Raw genomic sequence first — 20,702 nt, 5'->3', positions numbered from 1 at the left:
TGAGCCTTTGCTCGCCCACCTGCCCTGGTGAAACTGGAGAGGCTCCCGGGCCACCAGTAATCCCTCAAACATAAAAAAGCTCAAAGCTCTCTCAGGTTAAGCCCGTGAGCTCACCTACCAAAGCCGTGCGTGCGCAGCTGGAATAGCGCCTTGGGGCTACGTATGAATAGAGGAAAAAAAGTTAAACGATAATAGTAAACAAAAACAATTGGTAAACAAACAGATAAGCCCCCGAACACTGCTATTGTTTTCATCTGTAGTAAAGACAAAAACATCTCGCAGGCACACATTTATTTAATCATTGTACTTTGTAATTCTTATTTATGTAGATAATATAAAATTCTCAAATCTGCATAATAATAAAAATACAAAACATTAAACCGTTAAAAATAATTTTAGTATCACGTGAACTCATTAGCACCGACGCCGAACACTAAACTATCCAAGTTCCGTAACAACTAATGAGATTTCGGCACTTAAAAGTTTGAAAACTTACAAAATTCGTGGCATCTGTTCTGAAAATATATGTATGTATTTATATATGTATGTAGTATGCGAAATTAAATAAGTTTTGCGCAGTATGAAATGTTTCGACTACGTCTCTTGATTTTTCGGCTCGAATGTTTAGAAGTAACTCGAATATTAAGCGTAACTTACTTGAGACCTTAGAACTTATATTTCAAGGTGGGTAGCGCATTTACGTTGTGGATGTCTATGGGCTCCAGTAAGCACTTAACACCAGGCGGGCTGTGAGCTCGTCCACCCATCTAAGCAATAAAAAAAAAGTAAGATATTTTCCTGGTTAATTAAGTTGCCAGATGTTCGAGTGGCTAAAGTAATATAATTTCAAGAATTTAATTTTAACCAAACATGTAGCATCAGTAAATTACTAGAGACCAAGTTTTCAATCCATGGTATCAGTCAAAAACTGATGTGAAAGTAATAATTAATGAAAGAACTAAGGGAACTAAAGCCAACTCCTATATCTTGAGATAGATAATAAATCAAAACTGAAATGAATGTATCTGAAGAGGAACCACCATTGATACTTAACACCGTAGCAGCACTCGAGTTTTAGTTTGGTATAAATTAATATGTATTTATGTATTATTAGGAAAAAGCGTAAAACGATATAGGTATGTTTAACTCTCTCTGGACTTTTTGGCGACAACGCCAGGAGTGAAGTTGTGTGATTTGTTTTGTTATGTCTATTTAGTGTTTCTTCAGGTTTAAATATGTAATAACGATGGTTTATGAACTGTTTAGTATCTGTGAAAGTGCACAAGTGTGGGAAAAGAAAACAAAGCCGCTGGACGTAACTTCTCGGGATCCTCCAAAAAGTCCACTGAAAAAGTCTCAGTAAATGACCACTATTTTACTGGGATTATATTTCATCCCGTATCATTTCATTTTATTACATGCCATGTTATTTTTTTTGGAAACTTAATTCATTTTTAATAATTTATGTTATGTCGCGATCAGTTTCTTTCGTTTTTTATTATTCATAAACTGTAAATAATTAAAACGGCGAATTATATAAATCTTATTACTTGACGCTGGCCAATGCACAAACAGTGCCGGAGCCAAAAAATAAAGAAGAAGAAGAAGAGCTCCTTCTGACATTTTTATTTGAAGGTAGGTCACCGCTACCTATAAAAGACAGTACCGTACGGGAAAGGTCAAGGAGCCATATTTTGTGATGCTGTCGCGTACCTAAAGCTCTGTTGGTTCGACTCGGTGTGATTTGTAAGTCCGTTCCATTTTACTGTTTGATTGGTTCTTTGAGTTTTATTTTAATTGCCATAAAGTCTTACTTAGAGCATACGATCTGAATGTAAATAAATCTTATTGTTAAAGATCGTTACCTAAGACCTCTTTTTAGAGCAAAACTGTAATTTTTTAACAGTATTTCATTTCTGGTTCCTAAAAGCTTAGTATGTATGTTTCTTTTTTTTTATTGCTTAGATGGGTGTACGAGCTCACAGCCCACCTGGTGTTAAGTGGTTACTGGCGCCCATAGACCTCTACAACGTAAATGCGCCACCCACCTTGAGGTATAAGTTCTAAGGTCTCAGTATACATATAGTTACAACGCCCCACCCTTCAAACCGAAACGCATTACTGCTTCACGGCTAATATAGGTACCTACCCGTGCGGACTCACAAGAGGTTCTTCCACCAGTATTTTTGTGTTTGTGTCCTTAAATTATAATACATTTCAATGCACCTAACATTATTTATTCTGCACTACCTTTGGTTGACTGATAGATTATGCCTTAAGCATTAAGTCCGCCAATGCAAACATGAAGTCTAATAAATTAATTAATAAATTTAATATGTGAATCAGAAAACTGCCAATATCTCGCAGGCATATGGATGGCAAAATCTAAATTAATAAATTTAATGTCAAATATGAATACAATATCGTCGTTGAAGAGAAGTGCTACTCTGCTAGGATATAATTACTCATTGATGCAATAATACAAAAGTATCAAATTGAAATCGTAGATTTGGGTTCAGATTTATCTAAAATTTAAATCCCAGATTGTAATACTTTTCCTTTTGTAAACACTATCGATTTACAAACAGATTTTGTTAGTTTCATAGTGATAGATACAGAAGTATTCTGCCGTATTTCACTTGAGATTCGAGAAAATGAACGCGTCATTTTATTCATTCATATTTTATTCATGGATGACGACAATACCTACGAATTCTAAGCGAACACTTGTTTTTCAGGATTACGAATAAAACATTGGATTTGTATACTTAACATTGAAAAATAGTTTTTAATTTACATATACATACATACATAAATACAAAAACAATTTCCGTATTTATTGGTATATAGTGTTAGTATTATTGGCATAAATGCGGACAGGGTTTAGCATTTTTCTGTTTTGTTCCTCGGAAGTATTATTTAATGCAGTGCGTAATTTTATTTGCGTTCTGGTAACATAACATAAGTGTATTATTAGCTATGTAGATTATGAGTCTTATGGTAGAAATGAAAATCGTCTAAATTGTGTATCGTTTTCATCCCTATTTCCAGAACTTTCTAGGACATAGAACATAGAACTTACTTGTATTTTTTACATCTAAACAGAATTTAAATACTAGGGTCCTGTACTAAGATTGTGCCATATATATAATATAAATATATCTATATAAAAAATGTGAGATCAAAAGAATAAATTCAAACTGACATGACAGGACACGAGTATAACATACTGCAAAGGCATATCATTTTCATTGACAGTAAGATTTACAAATCGATTAAAAGGAGAGCCAATAAGAGGTTTATTGCCTCTTAATTTTATGGGGCTTTAAATTGTTCTTTAATAGTAACAGGTTGTATTGTTATTCCCCACGGAAAGGTTATGCGCTCCACTCTATAGAAAATCCGTTAAAGCCACAATTCGGGAGTGCTTGTCTGCGGATTCCAACACCAGGTTTGTCGTGAGCTCTCTTTACCGAAGCGCATAAACTCAGACGAACTGTGGAACTAAGATGGACCAACCACACAATTTAATTCGCCAATGATAACCTAATAGGTAATGAAGAAACAGCCACAAATCGTTAACATTCCTTACGGCAAATATATTACGTGTTCTGCAAATGTGTACGATTAAAATTACAGTCAGAAAACAAGAAAAGTAATACTGAAAACTTCTAGTCTGTTGAGCCGAGAACATACGCTTAGTTGAACTATTTAAAAACACATTAAAATCAACTACTACGTTCAAACTAATTATACACGACGTAATACTGATGTAGTGTAAGGTTGGGTTCACACGGCATTGTCCTGCCAGTTTTCTTTGTATTCGTTATTTTAACGTACAATCACTCGATTAGTAGTATACGGTAGATTTTCATTCGAGTAAAAACGTTTTTTTTTAGGATTAATGGATTACTGGTGGCCCGGTGGCCTTTCCAGTTTCACCAGGTCAGGTGGGCGAACAAAGGCTCAGCCAGGAGGGGTGGGATTTGCTAACAGTTGCCCGAGCGCCTCCGAAGGAGACCTAACAACTCAAGGGCAGCTGCTTCGCGAATGAATCTACTACCGGATCGGAATCGCGACCCGCTGAGAAGATCCGGCGAGAAGAATTTTAGTTTTTTAAACTATTATTTATTTTTCATTTTTAGTTAAATTTCAATTTTTTTTTTAATATTGTATTGTCATCAGTCCTTAATATGTATACTAATTTCGAGTTAATCCGACATTTTGAAGGGGTCAAAATCATGTTCAAAGATTCCGTTACATACTAACATACATACGTCTGAAGCTAATAAAAGCGTGTTAAAATACTTAAAACGATTACATTGATGTTAAGTCGACGGGAAGCATTCGCAGTTTGTAATCAAAACAATGTCTTGGATAGCTGTGACGTAACTCCGACTTTATCAACCTTGAATTACGGTTTATTATGTGACGCAAACGGAGGAGGTACAGTAAGATAACTTTGAATTTATTGATTATGGCTAATTTAAAAGGTTTGATTTTAAAAAAAATCCATATGATGTGTAAATATGATAAATGTGAAAGTTCGTATGCTGTGCTACTCAATCACGCGAAAATAACTGAACGAATTGGGATTAAATGTTGCACTAAGATAGTTAATTCTAGGATACTTTTATCATATCGACGCTTGAAAGGCAAAGGGACTAAGCGACAATAGCTGCTTTGTACATAAATGACTAGCGACCCACCCTCGCTTCGCTTCGGAAACATTAAAACAAACATGAAACAAAAAAAAAAAATTTAAAAAAAATTAAAAAAAGTAGCCTATGTTCATCAGGGACAATGTCGGCTTCTAATGGAAAAAGAATTTTTCAAATCGGTCCAGTAGTTTCGGAGCCTATTCGAAACAAACAAACAAACATATCTTTCCTCTTTATAATATTAGTATATTAGTATAGATAGGCAATAACCATATTCGTTGCGCAAAAAAAATATTTCTAGGTCTATTAAAATCATTTCAATCCTACAGCTAGATTCGTTAAAATAGATTTTTTTTCAGGTATTTCAACTTTAGTCTACTGTAAAGTTCACGCATTGTCGCTTAGTCACGTTTGCCTTTCAAGCGTCGATATGTTTGTTACCACTATATTTAGTAGGACAATGTGATTGCTGATTTACAATTTTACGCAAATACCAACGCATCTACAAATCGACGGGTAGTTTAGAGATGAAAGAGACCGACGCGAACAACTCTTTATACCGTTGAAAATGTAATGACTCCCATTCATCCCGAATTACATATTTAATGGGAAGTAAAATCGCAGACTCGGATTTATTATAATTAATATATAACGACGTAAAGAATAAACAAATATCGCGGTAATGGAATGCGAGCCAGGCCGCTTCTAACCTAAAAAGGTAAAAAATCTGCTGTATCTTACATATTTCTAGTCGTCTAAGCACCTGTGACCTTAAAAGATTTGAAAACGTATTCACGGTAAAAATTTGTGGCATTATTATTGAATACTCATTAAGTTAATATTATTTATCAGTAATTAAACTAACCTTTTCACTTCACCTTCAGTGACACTCTTAATATATCAAGATCGACTATGGAAAAAAATATTCAAGTATCAAGGAAATGTTTTAAAATACCGAATCGGCGAATCAGTTGAAACGAAAAACACCGGAAAATAAATAAAGCTATATATATTCGCGAATAAAATAATCGAGTGTATCATACTGTTCCATCACAATACATCGATACGACTCAATCGCATTTTATATGCGTGTCCATGTGGCCTGGCGCTATTTGGCTTTCGGCGGCCGTAAACAGATCCACGCTTTATAGTTCGGCTCACGGGTTATTTGAAAAGCGTTTATGTTACAAAAAAAAAAAAAACAATAAAAAAGAGGTGTGGTGTCGTGGGACACCGGATCGGAACGAAGTTCCATATTATAAAAATATTAATTTTAAGTTCTATTCGAGTTATAAAGAAAATAATTATTCGAGTATACATTTTTTATTATAATTTTTTTATTGATGAAACTAAAAATAATCGCAAGGGTCAACCACTCCGCCGTGCAATGGAGGAGCCTCGCCCTGGGGGAGCCGCCTGCATGATCACGGTATCCCCTACGCCAGGTAAGTATGATTTAGCAAGAGAAATACGAGAATGTCTATCAACTGTGTAACATCCCGTCACCGCGATTCAAGAATTGTTGAATTTACGTGTAGCGACGTCTGTTGATAACAAACTTAATAAAAAAAATCTTACGTTACGGACGTTTTTTTCCGGCAAGGGTACCCCTCCGCATCGTTCCAAAAGGAATTTCATTAAAAAAAAAATTGTTTCCTACCTAAGTGATAACCTTGAGAGGCTATATCAGCACTACCGAACGAGTAGGTGAGCTCACGGGGCTCAAACCTGGCGAAGTTACTAACACTGACCCTAGCAAGAGCAGTGCTTCGCAGAATCTACCACCGGATCGGAAACGCGACCCGCTGAGAAGATCCGGCAAGAAACTCAGTGGGCTGTGTCTGTGGGTTAGTTGACTCGCTGAGCCCTTAGTCACAAGCGACGGGTTCGACGAGAATGATGACCGGTGCTTGAGATACCTAAAAGCACAAAAAAACTCCATACATTTCTTTTTTATTCGTATATTTTTTAAGTATTTCTTCTTACTCTTTCTATGTTCTTTATTTACTATTAAGCTATACTATCCAAATTTCGTTGACTTTGCACGTGATCATATTAATTAGTAGCTGAGCCTGTCCGCTTCGCTGGCCATTTAAAATTAAAATTATTATTTCTCACCCCCACAAAGATTCTCATCATTAACGCCCCGCAACTGGTGTAGGGAGTCCAACACTCATATAAATATTAGCCTACCCATTAAGTGCATGTAGTTTCTACATGGATACCAAGTTTCAAGTCAATCTGATGCATGGTTCAGTAGTTATAACGGAACATCCGTAAAAACCACTGTATATTTATATATTAGTATAGATTTATAAATACACATTTCCTTTCCACACAATAAAGTATGGTTCTAGACGTGATCAAAAAGTTCTTAGTCACCTTGACGACTCCCAAAGCTTAGCCTACCGAAAAAGTAATTGTACAAACGCAAAAATGTTCCCATTATTATTACGTGTATAATTTCGGATCATTTTAATTTGTTCCAATTTTAAATAGAACGCTCTCGTCTTATGGTTGTCAACCTACACTTTTTTACTAAATTCCTCAGGGAGAAAGTAAAAAATTAACACAGTATAACTGTGCGACAGGATTTCCAACACTGGTTGCGGAGTGAGATCTAACGTCTAACGATCCGGGCGGAAGCTGTTAGTAAATAAACTTTATAGTAAGATTTATGTGAAGATCGTTAACTCGGAAATTTATTTGATAAACTTCAAATCTGGATTAATTGCATTTCTAACTACATCTCTGGATCACGATTAGCGACTTCTGAATTGCGATAATAAGATTTTCTGAGAATCTTCTCTGAAGAAATAATCTTCTGGCGAATACCGCTCAGTCCGCATTTCAAGTTTCTCGCACAAGAAACTTCTTAATAATATCGATTATCGATTATTATTTATATATTATTATCGATTAATTTTTACTAGTGGTCCTGCAGTAGTCGAAATTCGACTATAATTAATTGGGATCGTAAGTTTGTACACTATTATGATTGTATTTTATACTTCTATAATCACAAATTACGCCAAGACTACACATTATAAAAAATATTAACAAAGACAAACAATATTTAATTTATTCTCAATTTGACAACAGACGTCAAGAACAAAGGTTTGACAATAAATAGTAAGCATGCGTGTGTGCGTCAAATACACGGTAGGTAGTGTGTGTAATGTTTTCTTTATTGAATTAATGTATCTTTTATGCATTATTAAAAAAAAAATATTAGCATTGTGCACTTCTTCTCTATATTCTCTATAAGTGTGGAAAATTTCATACTCCTAGGTCCGCGCAATTTTCGTAAAAAGGGATACAAAGTTTTTGCTTCACGTATTAATATATAGATTTATTCAATTCACATGTAATTATAATGCGATCAAAGTGAATGGCGGTAATCAAATTATTATAGTTTCCAACATCAAATGAGCCGTGAAGTTGGGAGGGTGTCTATCGGACGATACCAACGAATACATAAAGAGATTTTGTTTTACTACTAGTTACGTACTACATACTTCAACGATCTTATATGAGTTGAATCATATCTAATTCGAATATGCAAATTGGTTTCTATGGAAGGGGTGTACAATATCGTACAGATATTATCTAATATATAAAATTCTCGTGTCACAATGTTCGTTCCCATACTCCTCCGAAACCGCTTGACCGATTCTCATGAAATTTTTTATGCATATTCAGTAAGCCTGAGAATCAGCTACTATCTATTTTTCATACCCCTAAGTGATTAGGGTTGTCCACCCCTAACATATTTTTTTTATTTGGACATTTTTTTTTGTTATAATGAGGTATTATGTGGTTGAATGAGGTTTTGTTATTTTTATTATATATTCCCTCATCGTTCACAGCACTACATACCTCTTTCACTCATTTACCACATCCTTACACACTTACAATAAGTTAGTTTTTTTTCTACACTAGAAATTCCCTAGAAATCTTATATATGGCAAAACAATGTTTGCCGGGTCAGCTAGTATTTAAAAAAATCTTATTTTAACATAACAAACATACGACTTACCCGATGGTAAGTAGTCCCCGTGCTCATGGGCATCAGCAATGTCAGGGGCCCAACCAAACCGCTGTCTACTAATATTACTTACATTAGAACGTTATTTTCTTTCGGCTGTTTTGTACCTACCTACCCATATGAAGAAAACATTCCACGAAAACTTACCTGAAAGAAAAAAAAACAATTATTTCGCTAGTTAAAGCTCACCTTTTTTTATTTTTTTATTGCATAGATGGGTTTACGAGCTCACAGCCCACCTGGTGTTAAGTGGTTACTGGAGCCCATAGACATCTACAACGTAAATGCGCCACCCACCTTGAGATATAAGTTCTAACATCTCAGTTTAGTTACAACGGCTGCCCCACCCTTCAAACCGAAACGCATTACTGCTTCACGGCAGAAATAAGTAGGGTGGTGGTACCTACCCGCGCGGACTCGCAAGAGGTCCTACCACCAGTAATTACGCAAATTATTATGTTATTCCTTCACCGTGGAAGTCAATCGTGAACATTTGTTTTGTTACAAAAATTTGTAGGTACCCGCTTGGGATTCGAACACCGGTGTATCGCTCAACATGAATTCATCGGGCGTCTTATCCTTTAGACCATGACGACTTCAAAGTTATGTATGTAGTTATGCAGTAATCACCTCAAGTTATGTAGTAATTGGAAGGCATGGGTACCAGTAATACCATTACCTTTACACTGCCACTTAACTACGAGGGATACATTGATTAAATACGTGTCCTTACCATTTAAACCAGAGCCCATGATTGCTTCAGGACAGAGATAGGCAGTATATCGGTGCATGCCCGAGCTCACGATAGACCGTACTCCCAGTTCTAACGACATACGTAGACCAATATTAAAAACATATGTGTACATACATCGTCCTCTCGCATTAAAACTGTATAATCTCAAAACTTACTAATTTTACAGGAATGTTTTAAAGGTTTAACATGTGATAGTTTTAATAGTAATCATCTTTGACATCTACAGGTTTTTCGAACAGAGAATTACACAAGCAAACTCTTTAATAAGTGAAAGTAAGTTATATACAAATTAGAAGCTTAACACGGATGTAACCGTGAGGCGCGCTTAGTATAAAAGAACACACAGAGGTATTAATACCCACGCACCGCGGAGCTCTGAATTTAATGATAATTTCGGGCAAGCACGCGAGTACTCATTAGAGAAATTAAATTTTAACGCGAAACTCTGCGTGAATTCTGCACGCTTTCACGTTTGCTTCCCATTTTCGAGATTAGGGTCTTTCTCCTGCGCCCCATGTTTCGGAGATTACAATTTGTAACTTGAAGAGTTTAGCATCAGAGAAAATCGGCATCGAAATTCGGCGTTTATATACATATAGCAAATATAGAAGGCGTTCAATATACACGCAGGTTAAGCACCTTAAAGCCGAAAGGTAATTAATGTAATGACACAATATGCGTAAGCAAATAAATGCCTTTGTTAAGCTGATAAAAGTTCTTGTATGAAGCGATACGTCTATACCGGTGTTCGAATTCTGCAGGCAGGTAGCATACAAACATATAATTTATATTTACTGTATTTTTATACCTAATGTATTTATAACGCAATAAAAAATTAATATACATGACGCGAAGGGTCAACGACCTCTACAAAATGGCGGTGGACTACAACTACCCACTTACAAAAACAAAAAGTAAATGAATATTTTTGCTATTATCTATATCTATACTTCTATACTAATATTATAAAGAGGAAAGATTTGTTTGTTTGTTTGTATTGAATAGGCTCCGAAACTACTGAACCGATTTGAAAAATTCTTTCACTGTTCGGAAGCTACACTATTCCCGAGTGACATAAGCTATAATCCTTTTTGAAAAAAAAAAATCCTTACTAAAACTCCAATAATGTAACCCAAAGCGTAAAAAAATTACCTACAATTTTCTTTACATCGGGTGCCCTGCGAAAGCTATTGATGATAGAATAAAATAATGTACTACGACTTTGTAGAACACATTATTATTTACAAAAAGTGTCGCGACAGCATATTTCTAACTATTATAGTTATGCCGTAATAAGTGTTATTTTATTTAAAAAAATACTAAAATATATAAATACGAAAAATGTCAAATATCGTTGAAATTTTTGTTAACCCGAGCGGAGCCGGAGCGGGCCGCTTGTAAGTTAATAAGGCTGATGCTTTATTCTCGTTCCTATTCAGAATTCGTGTTCGTACACTATTAGTATTTGTAATTTTGTATAATCGTTTTATTTCTTAAGCGTGCTTAAGCCTAAGTGCTTCTTAAGCCTTCTCTGTTGGACCTTCTGCTGACCACGGATCCGGCCGGATACAGTGTGGTGGTCGACGCTCCGCTTGGATCGTCCGATCACTGCCTTATCCGTGCTGCCGTACCACTCTCTCGTCCTGGTCGTCGAACGACGACCGGGTATCAAAGAGTTTGGCGGTATATGTCAGCAGATTGGGATGGATTGCGTGAATTTTACGCATCCTACCCATGGGGGCGGTTCTGCTTTTCCTCTGCTGATCCTGACGTCTGTGCGGACCGTCTTAAAGACGTGGTGCTCCAGGGGATGGAATTGTTTGTTCCCTCTTCTGAAGTGCCCGTTGGGGGTCGCAGCAGACCCTGGTATAACAATGTCAGCAGGGATGCTACACACCTCAAGCGGTCCGCATACGTGGCATGGGATGATGCCAGGAGGCGTCGGGATCCTAACATCTCAGAGGAAAGGCGGAAATATAACGCCGCCTCCAGGTCCTACAAGAAGGTAATTGCCAAGGCGAAGTCGGAGCACGTTGCTAGAGTTGGCGAGCGACTAAAGAGCTATCCCTCTGGGAGCCGTGCTTTTTGGTCGCTCGCCAAAGCTGCAGAAGGAAACTTTTGCAGGTCTAGTCTCCCACCACTGCGCAAGTCCGATGACACTCTGGCCCACAGTGCGAAAGAGAAGGCTGACCTTCTGGTCAAACTCGCCTCGAACTCGACTGTGGACGACAGGGGTGCCACACCACCGAACATCCCCCGGTGTGATAGCTCCCTGCCGGAAATCTGCTTCACACAGTGTGCAGTCAGGCGGGAGCTCCGACTCCTGGACGTCCATAAGTCGAGTGGGCCAGACGGCATCCCCGCAGTGGTTCTGAAAAAGTGCGCCCCTGAGCTGACGCCTGCGCTAACGCGTTTGTATCGCCTCTCTTATTGCACTAACAGGGTTCCGTCTTCATGGAAGACCGCCCACGTCCACCCTATCCCCAAGAAGGGTGACCGGTCGGACCCATCGAGCTATAGGCCTATCGCGATAACTTCCTTGCTTTCCAAGGTGATGGAGCGAATAATAAACACACAACTCCTGAAGTATCTTGAAGATCGCCAGCTGATCAGTGACCGACAGTACGGTTTCCGTCACGGTCGTTCAGCTGGCGATCTTCTTGTATACCTTACTCACAGGTGGGCTGAAGCCTTGGAGAGCAAGGGCGAGGCTCTTGCTGTGAGCCTTGATATCGCGAAGGCCTTCGACAGGGTCTGGCATAGGGCGCTTCTGTCGAAGCTACCATCTTACGGAATCCCCGAGGGTCTCTGCAAGTGGATCGCTAGCTTTCTGGATGGGCGGAGCATCACGGTCGTTGTAGACGGTGATTGTTCTGATACCATGACCATTAATGCTGGCGTTCCACAAGGTTCGGTGCTCTCCCCCACGCTTTTCATCCTGTATATCAATGACATGCTGTCTATTGATGGCATGCATTGCTATGCGGATGACAGCACGGGGGATGCGCGATATATCGGCCATCAGAGTCTTTCTCGGAGCGTGGTGCAAGAGAGACGATCAAAACTTGTGTCTGAAGTGGAGAACTCTCTGGGGCGAGTCTCCGAGTGGGGTGAATCGAACTTAGTTCAATTCAACCCGTTGAAGACACAAGTTTGCGCGTTCACTGCGAAGAAGGACCCCTTTGTCATGGCGCCGCAATTCCAAGGAGTATCCCTGCAACCTTCCACGAGCATCGGGATACTTGGGGTCGACATTTCGAGTGATGTCCAATTTCGGAGTCATTTGGAAGGCAAAGCCAAGTTGGCGTCCAAAATGCTGGGAGTCCTCAACAGAGCGAAGCGGTATTTCACGCCTAGACAAAGACTTTTGCTTTATAAAGCACAAGTCCGGCCTCGCGTGGAGTACTGTTCCCATCTCTGGGCCGGGGCTCCCAAATACCAGCTTCTTCCATTTGACTCCATACAGAGGAGGGCCGTTCGAATCGTCGATAATCCCATTCTCGCGGATCGTTTGGAACCTTTGGGTCTGCGGAGGGACTTCGGTTCCCTCTGTATTTTGTACCGAATGTTCCATGGGGAGTGCTCTGAGGAATTGTTCGAGATGATACCGGCATCTCGTTTTTACCATCGCACCGCCCGCCACCGGAGTAGAGTTCATCCATACTACCTGGAGCCACTGCGGGCATCGACAGTGCGTTTCCAGAGGTCTTTTCTGCCACGTACCATCCGGCTATGGAATGAGCTCCCCTCCACGGTGTTTCCCGAGCGCTATGACATGTCCTTCTTTAAAAGAGGCTTGTGGAGAGTATTAAGCGATAGGCAGCGGCTTGGCTCTGCCCCTGGCATTGCTGAAGTCCATGGGCGACGGTAACCACTCACCATCAGGTGGGCCGTATGCTCGTCTGCCTACAAGGGCAATAAAAAAAATAAAAAAATAAAAAATCTTCTGGACCATATATATGTACAGAAGGTTCGATAGTAATATTACGTAGACAGCTACAATGGGAATGGGAAAAACTTACCAGAATTATTTATGGATACATTCTGTAATGGTCATAATCTAAAGAGTTTGTTCCTTCTAAGGTAATTCTTTGTTACTTCTTCGAAGCGCATAATTATACTAAATAATAATTGTAACGTAAAAAAAACTATTTTATAATATTATTATATGTACCAGCGAAAAAGCGGGTATCTGGGTAAATAAAAAACAAGGTCGGTGTGAAGGCTAACACCGCACTTAAAATCCATTAGCCAGCCCACTTTGTGTTCTCAACTACCTAGCGTATACACTCTGTATCTACGTAGTACATCAGCGGAAATTCCGCTATGTATCTCTTTGAATTGAGATTTCACACTTTCATTTTAAAGCTCGTGGCCGCAGAAATAAGCTGTATAACTTTTTAGTTAATCCTTTAATTTTTTTTATTTTCCCTACCTATGATGATAGCCTTGAGAGGCTTCTTCTTGACATGTAGGTGAGCTCACGGGGCTCAAACCGGAGTATTGCTAACACTTTGCAGAATCTACCACCGGATCGGAAAGGCGACCCACTGAGAAGATCCGGCGAGAAACTCAGTGTGCTATATCTATGGGTTGCTTTACTCGTCGAGCCCTTCGTCGCAAGCGACGGGTTCGGCGAGGACGGTGACCGGTGCTTGAGGTAGCTTAGTTATTCCAAAAAGGCACGTGTATTTTTGTAAAAAAAAACCGCTCTATTATGCTTAAGCGGTTACGAATTTAGAGCGTGTAATTATTTTTGTTGAACAAAAGCGAAGCCGAACCAATTGAAGGCCAATTGACTTAAAGTAATTTTTTACTTGCGAAAATTGGTGCTTGACACGATCTTAATGGTAAGACGTCTTGTGAGCTCGCACGGGTGGATACCACCGACCTGCCTATTTCTACCGTGGGCCGTTGTACTATAGAACTTCAAACTCATATCTCAAGATGGGTGGCGGCATTTACACTGTAGATGTCTATGGGTTCCGGTAACCACTTAACACTAGGTGGGCTGTGAGCTCTTCCACCCATCAACACAATAAATAAAAAAAGCAATATCAAAAGACAATCGGACGAAAACTATTGTTGAATACAACTAATTGTAAATTAACGTTCTCGACCGTGAAGTATTAGACCGTATTACAAAAAAAGCTAAGTTTAATTAGCCTAAATACCGTCTAATATACAAGATAGTCACGGACAAAAATTATTTCATTACGGAGCCATTCGTTCGTTGCCCGCGGGCGTCGTAAACACAAACAATGCTTACCGAAGGATGCTCATTTTGTTACTCATTATCGCACCGAAACACGCTAAGGGAATAAGCAAATACTCGTCGTGTTTTCAACGCAAATTAGATACTTAGAAATTCTTTTGTTAGACGAATACAATAGGAAGTAAGCGGCTTGGTTGTGTACAGCATTGCTTACGTCAGTGATCGACGGTGACCGTTCACCATCAGCTGACCGTTTTAAAAGCATGAGACGGTAACCAGGGTTCATAAATATCGCAACTTGAATACCTGTTAACTTTAACATACGCAATTGCAATTGTTTTCAATATCTCCCCCTCTGCGTAACCATTACGCGGCAGAAATCGCCGAGACTTAAAACAGTAAAATAAATACTACTAAAATACGAGCCGGTTAAATTTTTACTGGTGGTAGGACCTCTTGTGAGTCCGCGCGGGTAGGTACCACCACCCTGCCTATTTTAGCCGTGAAGTAGTAATGCATTTCAGTTTGAAGGGTGGGGCAGCCGTTGTAACTATACTGAGACCTTAGAACTTATATCTCAAGGTGTGTGGCGAATTTACGTTGTAGATGTCTATGGGCTCTAAGTCAGTAACACTCTCAGTAACCTAAGTGGTTCCACTAGGTGAGCTGTGAGCTCGTCCACCCATCTAAGCAATAAAAAAATAATTAAGTGATATACAAAAACACAGGGAGCGCGAAAGCGCTTCAGCTTTTTTACGTAACACGCATAGCGTCAGTTTCTCAAATGCGACCTAAAGATTACCGTAAGCGATTTCTTAACCGAGAGCTCTATATACCACTATTGGTATCAACAAAAGATGCGACTATATAGTCATCAAAAGCTGCAAACAAGCGCATTAATGGAAAATGAATGTCGTGGAATAAAAGGCTTTTTAAGTTTAAGAGACGTATCGTTTAAGACATTTATCTTTGTAATTAAAGGTCCGTTTTATTTGGTATTGGCATCAACAATTTTTCTTATGTCGTTCTGTTAACATTTGAATTTAACCTATTTTTCCGCTGTTTGTAAAATCGCTGTAATATGTCACAGTGTGTTTGTTATAAGAGATTGCTGTACATGCCTATACCTGGCTTACATATCAGTACTTAATTTTATACTTGTTAATTTTAAAGCTTCATTGTTTTGCGTGTATTGCTTTTGTTTTTTTTTTTTTTGTAAATAAATAAATTCGCTGTCTTTAATTGAACTTTAATTAAGTTTACCCCATTTTTAAACAGCGGCAGTTTTGTTTTATTATTATATTTTTTCTAAATTTTAAATTGCAAATGGCTCTCCTGTAAAGTTGCAAAAATGACGCTTAAACCACAACGCAATGATCCACAATAAAAATAGCATATCGTGTATAGATTTCGCGTACCGTTTAAATAAATAGATTAAATATAAAAGATCACGACAAAATGGTTCTACTTTCGGGTTTTCACGAATCGCGGAACTATTTATTTATAAGCCAGTTTTAGCATTTAATCAAGCGTTTATTATTTTTGACGTTTCGCATGCTTTCCGTGGTTACCAACGTAAAAATGAATGGCTACATATTTGAACTGGGAGCGCTATGACTTGTCCTTCTTACAACAAGACTTATGGAGAGTACTTAACGGTAGGCAGCGGCTTGGCTCTGTCCCTAGCGTTGCTGAAGTCCATGGGCGACTGTAACCACTCAGCATCAGGTGGGCCATACGCTCATTTACCTAAGAAAATCTATTGAAATTCCCGACTGCTGGTATTACCTAAACTCTACCATAGTAAAAAACACATTGTTTCAAAGAATAAAAGTCTCTCGATTACTAGTCGTAAAACAGTGATAGATGTCGTTACGCGGACACTAGGTATTGTCGCAGATTTTACGACTGATTTACAAAGAACAAAACCATAAAATTTGCAGTCGCTTTTAGTAAACGGTGTTAGTGGTCGTAAAATGGTTAATGCGTTACATGGTAATATAGCACGAACGAAGCGGATAAAATCAATAAAAAAAAGATAGAAAATCGGGTATCCCTGGAATAATAGCCACCCTATTAATCAGAGACTGTTCACGCATCTGCCATGGTGAGGATGTCGATCCTTGAAATCATTGCATTTTGTTATTGGTATTATTAAGTATATTCTTATTATTATGTAAATTTTAGCTACCCCCACTATCCTATAAAACTGCACGATTACTGAATCAGAATATACAGACCAACTTGTTTTTCAAAAATAAACATCTTTTAATTTCACTGAAATCTCAAGACCAGAAATATTAATGACAATTTCAAGTGAGGCATATCTATTGCCGCTACAGAAACATTGTGTTTTCATTTTAAATCTATATAGCCTTTCAGAATTAGAACCACAATAACTTAAGTTGTGATGTGATTTTTTTGGTTAGAATACAGTTGTTCATATTTCGATTAAATACATAACGAAAACGTAACATGATGTACTCTTTTTTTTTTATTGCTTAGATGGGTGAACGAGCTCACAGCCCACCTGGTGTTAAGTGGTTACTGGAGCCCATAGACATCTACAACGTAAATGCGCCACCCACCTTGAGATATAAGTTCTAAGGTCTCAAGTATAGTTACAACGGCTGCCCCACCCTTCAAACCGAAATGCATTACTGCTTCACGGCAGAAATAGGCAGGGTGGTGGTACCTACCCGTGCGGACTCACAAGTGGTCCTTCCACCAGTAAGTGGTCTTTCCACCAGTACTGGTCCTTCCACCAGTAAAGTGGTCCTTCCACCAGTAAAAGTCTTACAACATGAACGGCAGTAATTGCCAGTATGTTAAGTCTTTTTACGATCTGATTTAATGAAACAATCAGACTCGACAAATAGTCGTAATTTAATAGATAATTCGTTCATGTTGTCGATAGCTCATCTCTTGTTTTCATGCAAATGTATACTCGTGTTTGTCATCCACACTTTTTCAAAGTTACAAATTCTTTTTATTACCTTGGTACAGTGCTTCCTAACCTTTTTTCGTTTCCGTATCCCTTAATAAAGCTTTTCATTTATAAGCGTCCCTTCTCTGATAACGATACCTACACCTAAAAATATGTCTCGTTTCTCTTAAGGTCTATCGGTATGTCGGTTTCTATTAATAACTTAATTTTAAACTACATTTCGTAGGCATAAAACACTATAATTACAATGTTTATATAAGTTAACTGTTTTAACATCACAGTATTTCTGCCATTACCAATGTAATTTTTACGTACCCTCAAAGGGACTCCGCGTACCCCCAGATTTACGGGTACCATCGGTTAGGAATCGCTGCCTTAGTTTATCAACGAGTTCATAATCTACTTAGTGTTAAGTAGTGGACATCACCAGGCTAATACTTTCACCGGCCTGGAGGCATGTGGTGAAAGCGTCAATTATAAATAAACTTACGTGAACTTATTACCAAATCAAAGGTCGACTGAAGAAGACATGGATGGAGTGTGTGAATGACGATATGAGAAAGAGAGGAGTGAGTGTTGAGATGACGGCTGATAGAAGAGAATGGAATAGAAAAATTCGCTGACCGCACTTAGTGGGATAAGGTGGTGACAAGGAAGAAAAAGATTACCGAACCAAATAAATCCGTTGGGTTCGTCGTCTTAATGCACGTACATACACGTCATTTTATACTTTTAATGCTCGTAGTCACTATGATATTAAATTAAGGACTAGGTACAAAATTAACATTTCCATTAGTATCTGGGCGGCTTTTCGGCGAGATTAGTCAAGTTTTTAATATTCCACGATTTGTATTCGAATTATTAAGGGACGAGATGTCCTGGGCAGCTCGGCCGCCGGGCCCCTGAATAATAATGAAAACGTAATTTCTGTAAAATATTCAAATGAGGGTATTATGCATAATTTCGTCTACTCCACTCCGAGATTCACCTTCAGAGTTTTGTTTTTTACGAATGTTCAATTGAATTTAATTCACTAATAGAGGATCATATCATCATGTATTCATGAAAAGTGTTTTTATTGCATTCCCAAAATTTACTATAATCTATTGAATAAGTCTTGTTACACCGAATTCGTGCAGTATCTAATAGGTAAAGGTACCTATCAAATTTCTCCTCAAAAGATTTTTTTCAATTGCGTTTATAAGACAGAAGACTAAACGGTTTGTTCAATGGCAAGTGGTCACCGCCGCTTATAGTTGTCAACAATGCCAGAAGCAGACCTAACTAATATACCGATGACGTCATAATATGTGGGTAGTAGCTAAACTATGTGAGTACTTGTTTACAACGGCGGATCCAGGGTGGTGTCATGGGGGTCATGACCCCCCCCTGAGCTAGTTCCAGGACTTGAACTAACTTGGACTAATTGAAGAACATCATGACTTATTTATTATCTATTGTTATCAAAATTAAATTATAAGTTCTTAACTTGCCCACGACTATGTGACCCCCTCCTGGCGCCAAAGCTGGATCCGCCCTTGCTTGTTTAGATACAATAATAATTGCATTGATCACATTTGTGATAACTAAATGATTAAATAAACAGTCAAGGTCCTAAATTAGGATTTCCTCTTGTAATACCACAAGAGGACCACAGTAAATACATCTAGGTTCGAATAACCAATCGACCAGCAATCATATTTATACTTAATATAATAATCCTATTTACGTTGTTGTTGTCTATTGGCTTCGGTAAATATTTAACACCAGTGGTCTATCGGTTTACCTGCCAAAACCACACACAAAAATGGTATTCTTTTATTTACATTTACTTTTATGCATTAAAAACACAACAAATTATTTTTTATTAATGTAATAGAGGCGTGATATTGGAGTAAGAAACGGCCATTTCATTAAGACACCAAGATACCGAGACAAAAACCTACATCGAACGGATATCTAAGAAGATTTGTCGCAGAGAATTCTCGTGTACGATAATCATAAGCGGGGGATGGCGCGTTTATAAGCGTTCTTGATTTCAAAGTGCCGCAGTTGTAAATGTAAATGATTCTCTTGTGTGGGCACAAACTGCGGACGCGGCTACGATCCATTACGTACCATTACGAAGGGGTCACTACATTTATTTACCATTCGTGATCTTAACGACTTCGTTGTGTAAATACTGAAAACCGAGAGGCGACGTCATAAGGTGATTATGAAGGTAGATGATAATTTCCTTCGTTTTTCACCTTGGACATAACTAAACTGCTGGTGGTAGGACCTCTTATGAGTCCGCGCGGGTAGGTACCACCACCCTGCTTATTTCTGCCGTGAAGCAGTAATGCATTTCGCTTTGAAGGGTGTCGCAGCCGTTGTAACTATACTTGAGACTTTAGAACTTATATCTCAAGGTGGGTGGCGCATTTACGTTGTGGATGTCTATGAGTTCCAGTAACCCTTTAACACCAGGAGGGTTGTGAGCTCATCCACCCATCTAAGCAATAAAAAAAATTAAAAATAACAGAATTTACATATTCTTTCCGAAACGAAAACTTTCATTCGAACATTTGTTTAGTCTTTATTGAATGAAATTAACCAACCATATTGATATACAAAGAGAATATAATAAATATCTCATAAAAGTAAGAAAATAAAAATTATAATTAATATAAGTATCGGCTTCGCGAAGTATGAAACAAGAACATTCTTTTGTTTCTGTAGGCAGACGAGTGCACAGTCCGTCTGCCCTGTTACCAGATCCCGATATCCTCATCGTCCCTGTCAGCGACGACAGCACTCACCATCATCTCGATGCCTCCAATGAACACTACTCTAACTCCAAATTTGTAGGTTTACAGGAGGATAGTTTAAGCAAAAAAAATTTGTAAAATCTTTATTATTACGGATATATTTATGGTTTTTTCTTGTGTAACTAGCTGACTTACTCTTGCTTCGAACCCCATCAATAATGAATTTGTAATACGTTTAAAATAGTGAATCGATTTGCGTGAAAAATTAAAATATCAAAATTTTGAGTTAGAGTAGTGTTCATTGGAAGCATCGCTGATGGTGATGAA

General features: G+C 38.3%; 1 protein-coding gene and 1 non-coding gene across 7 annotated transcripts in view; both read right to left on the bottom strand.

Moving 5' to 3' along the window:
- Positions 1–20,702, bottom strand: part of Cpkc (conventional protein kinase C) — a 219,766-nt gene that overhangs the window by 171,374 nt on the left and 27,690 nt on the right.
- LOC119628859 (U1 spliceosomal RNA) lies at positions 5,950–6,114 on the bottom strand. The gene has a single exon (XR_005244984.1). It is a non-coding gene; the product is annotated as a U1 spliceosomal RNA (small nuclear RNA).

Source organism: Bombyx mori, chromosome 8, assembly GCF_030269925.1.
Source record: "Bombyx mori chromosome 8, ASM3026992v2".
Classification (NCBI taxonomy): Eukaryota; Metazoa; Arthropoda; class Insecta; order Lepidoptera; family Bombycidae; genus Bombyx; species Bombyx mori.
The sequence above is the reverse complement of the archived record's forward strand: the minus strand, read 5'-3'. Positions and strand labels throughout refer to the sequence as shown.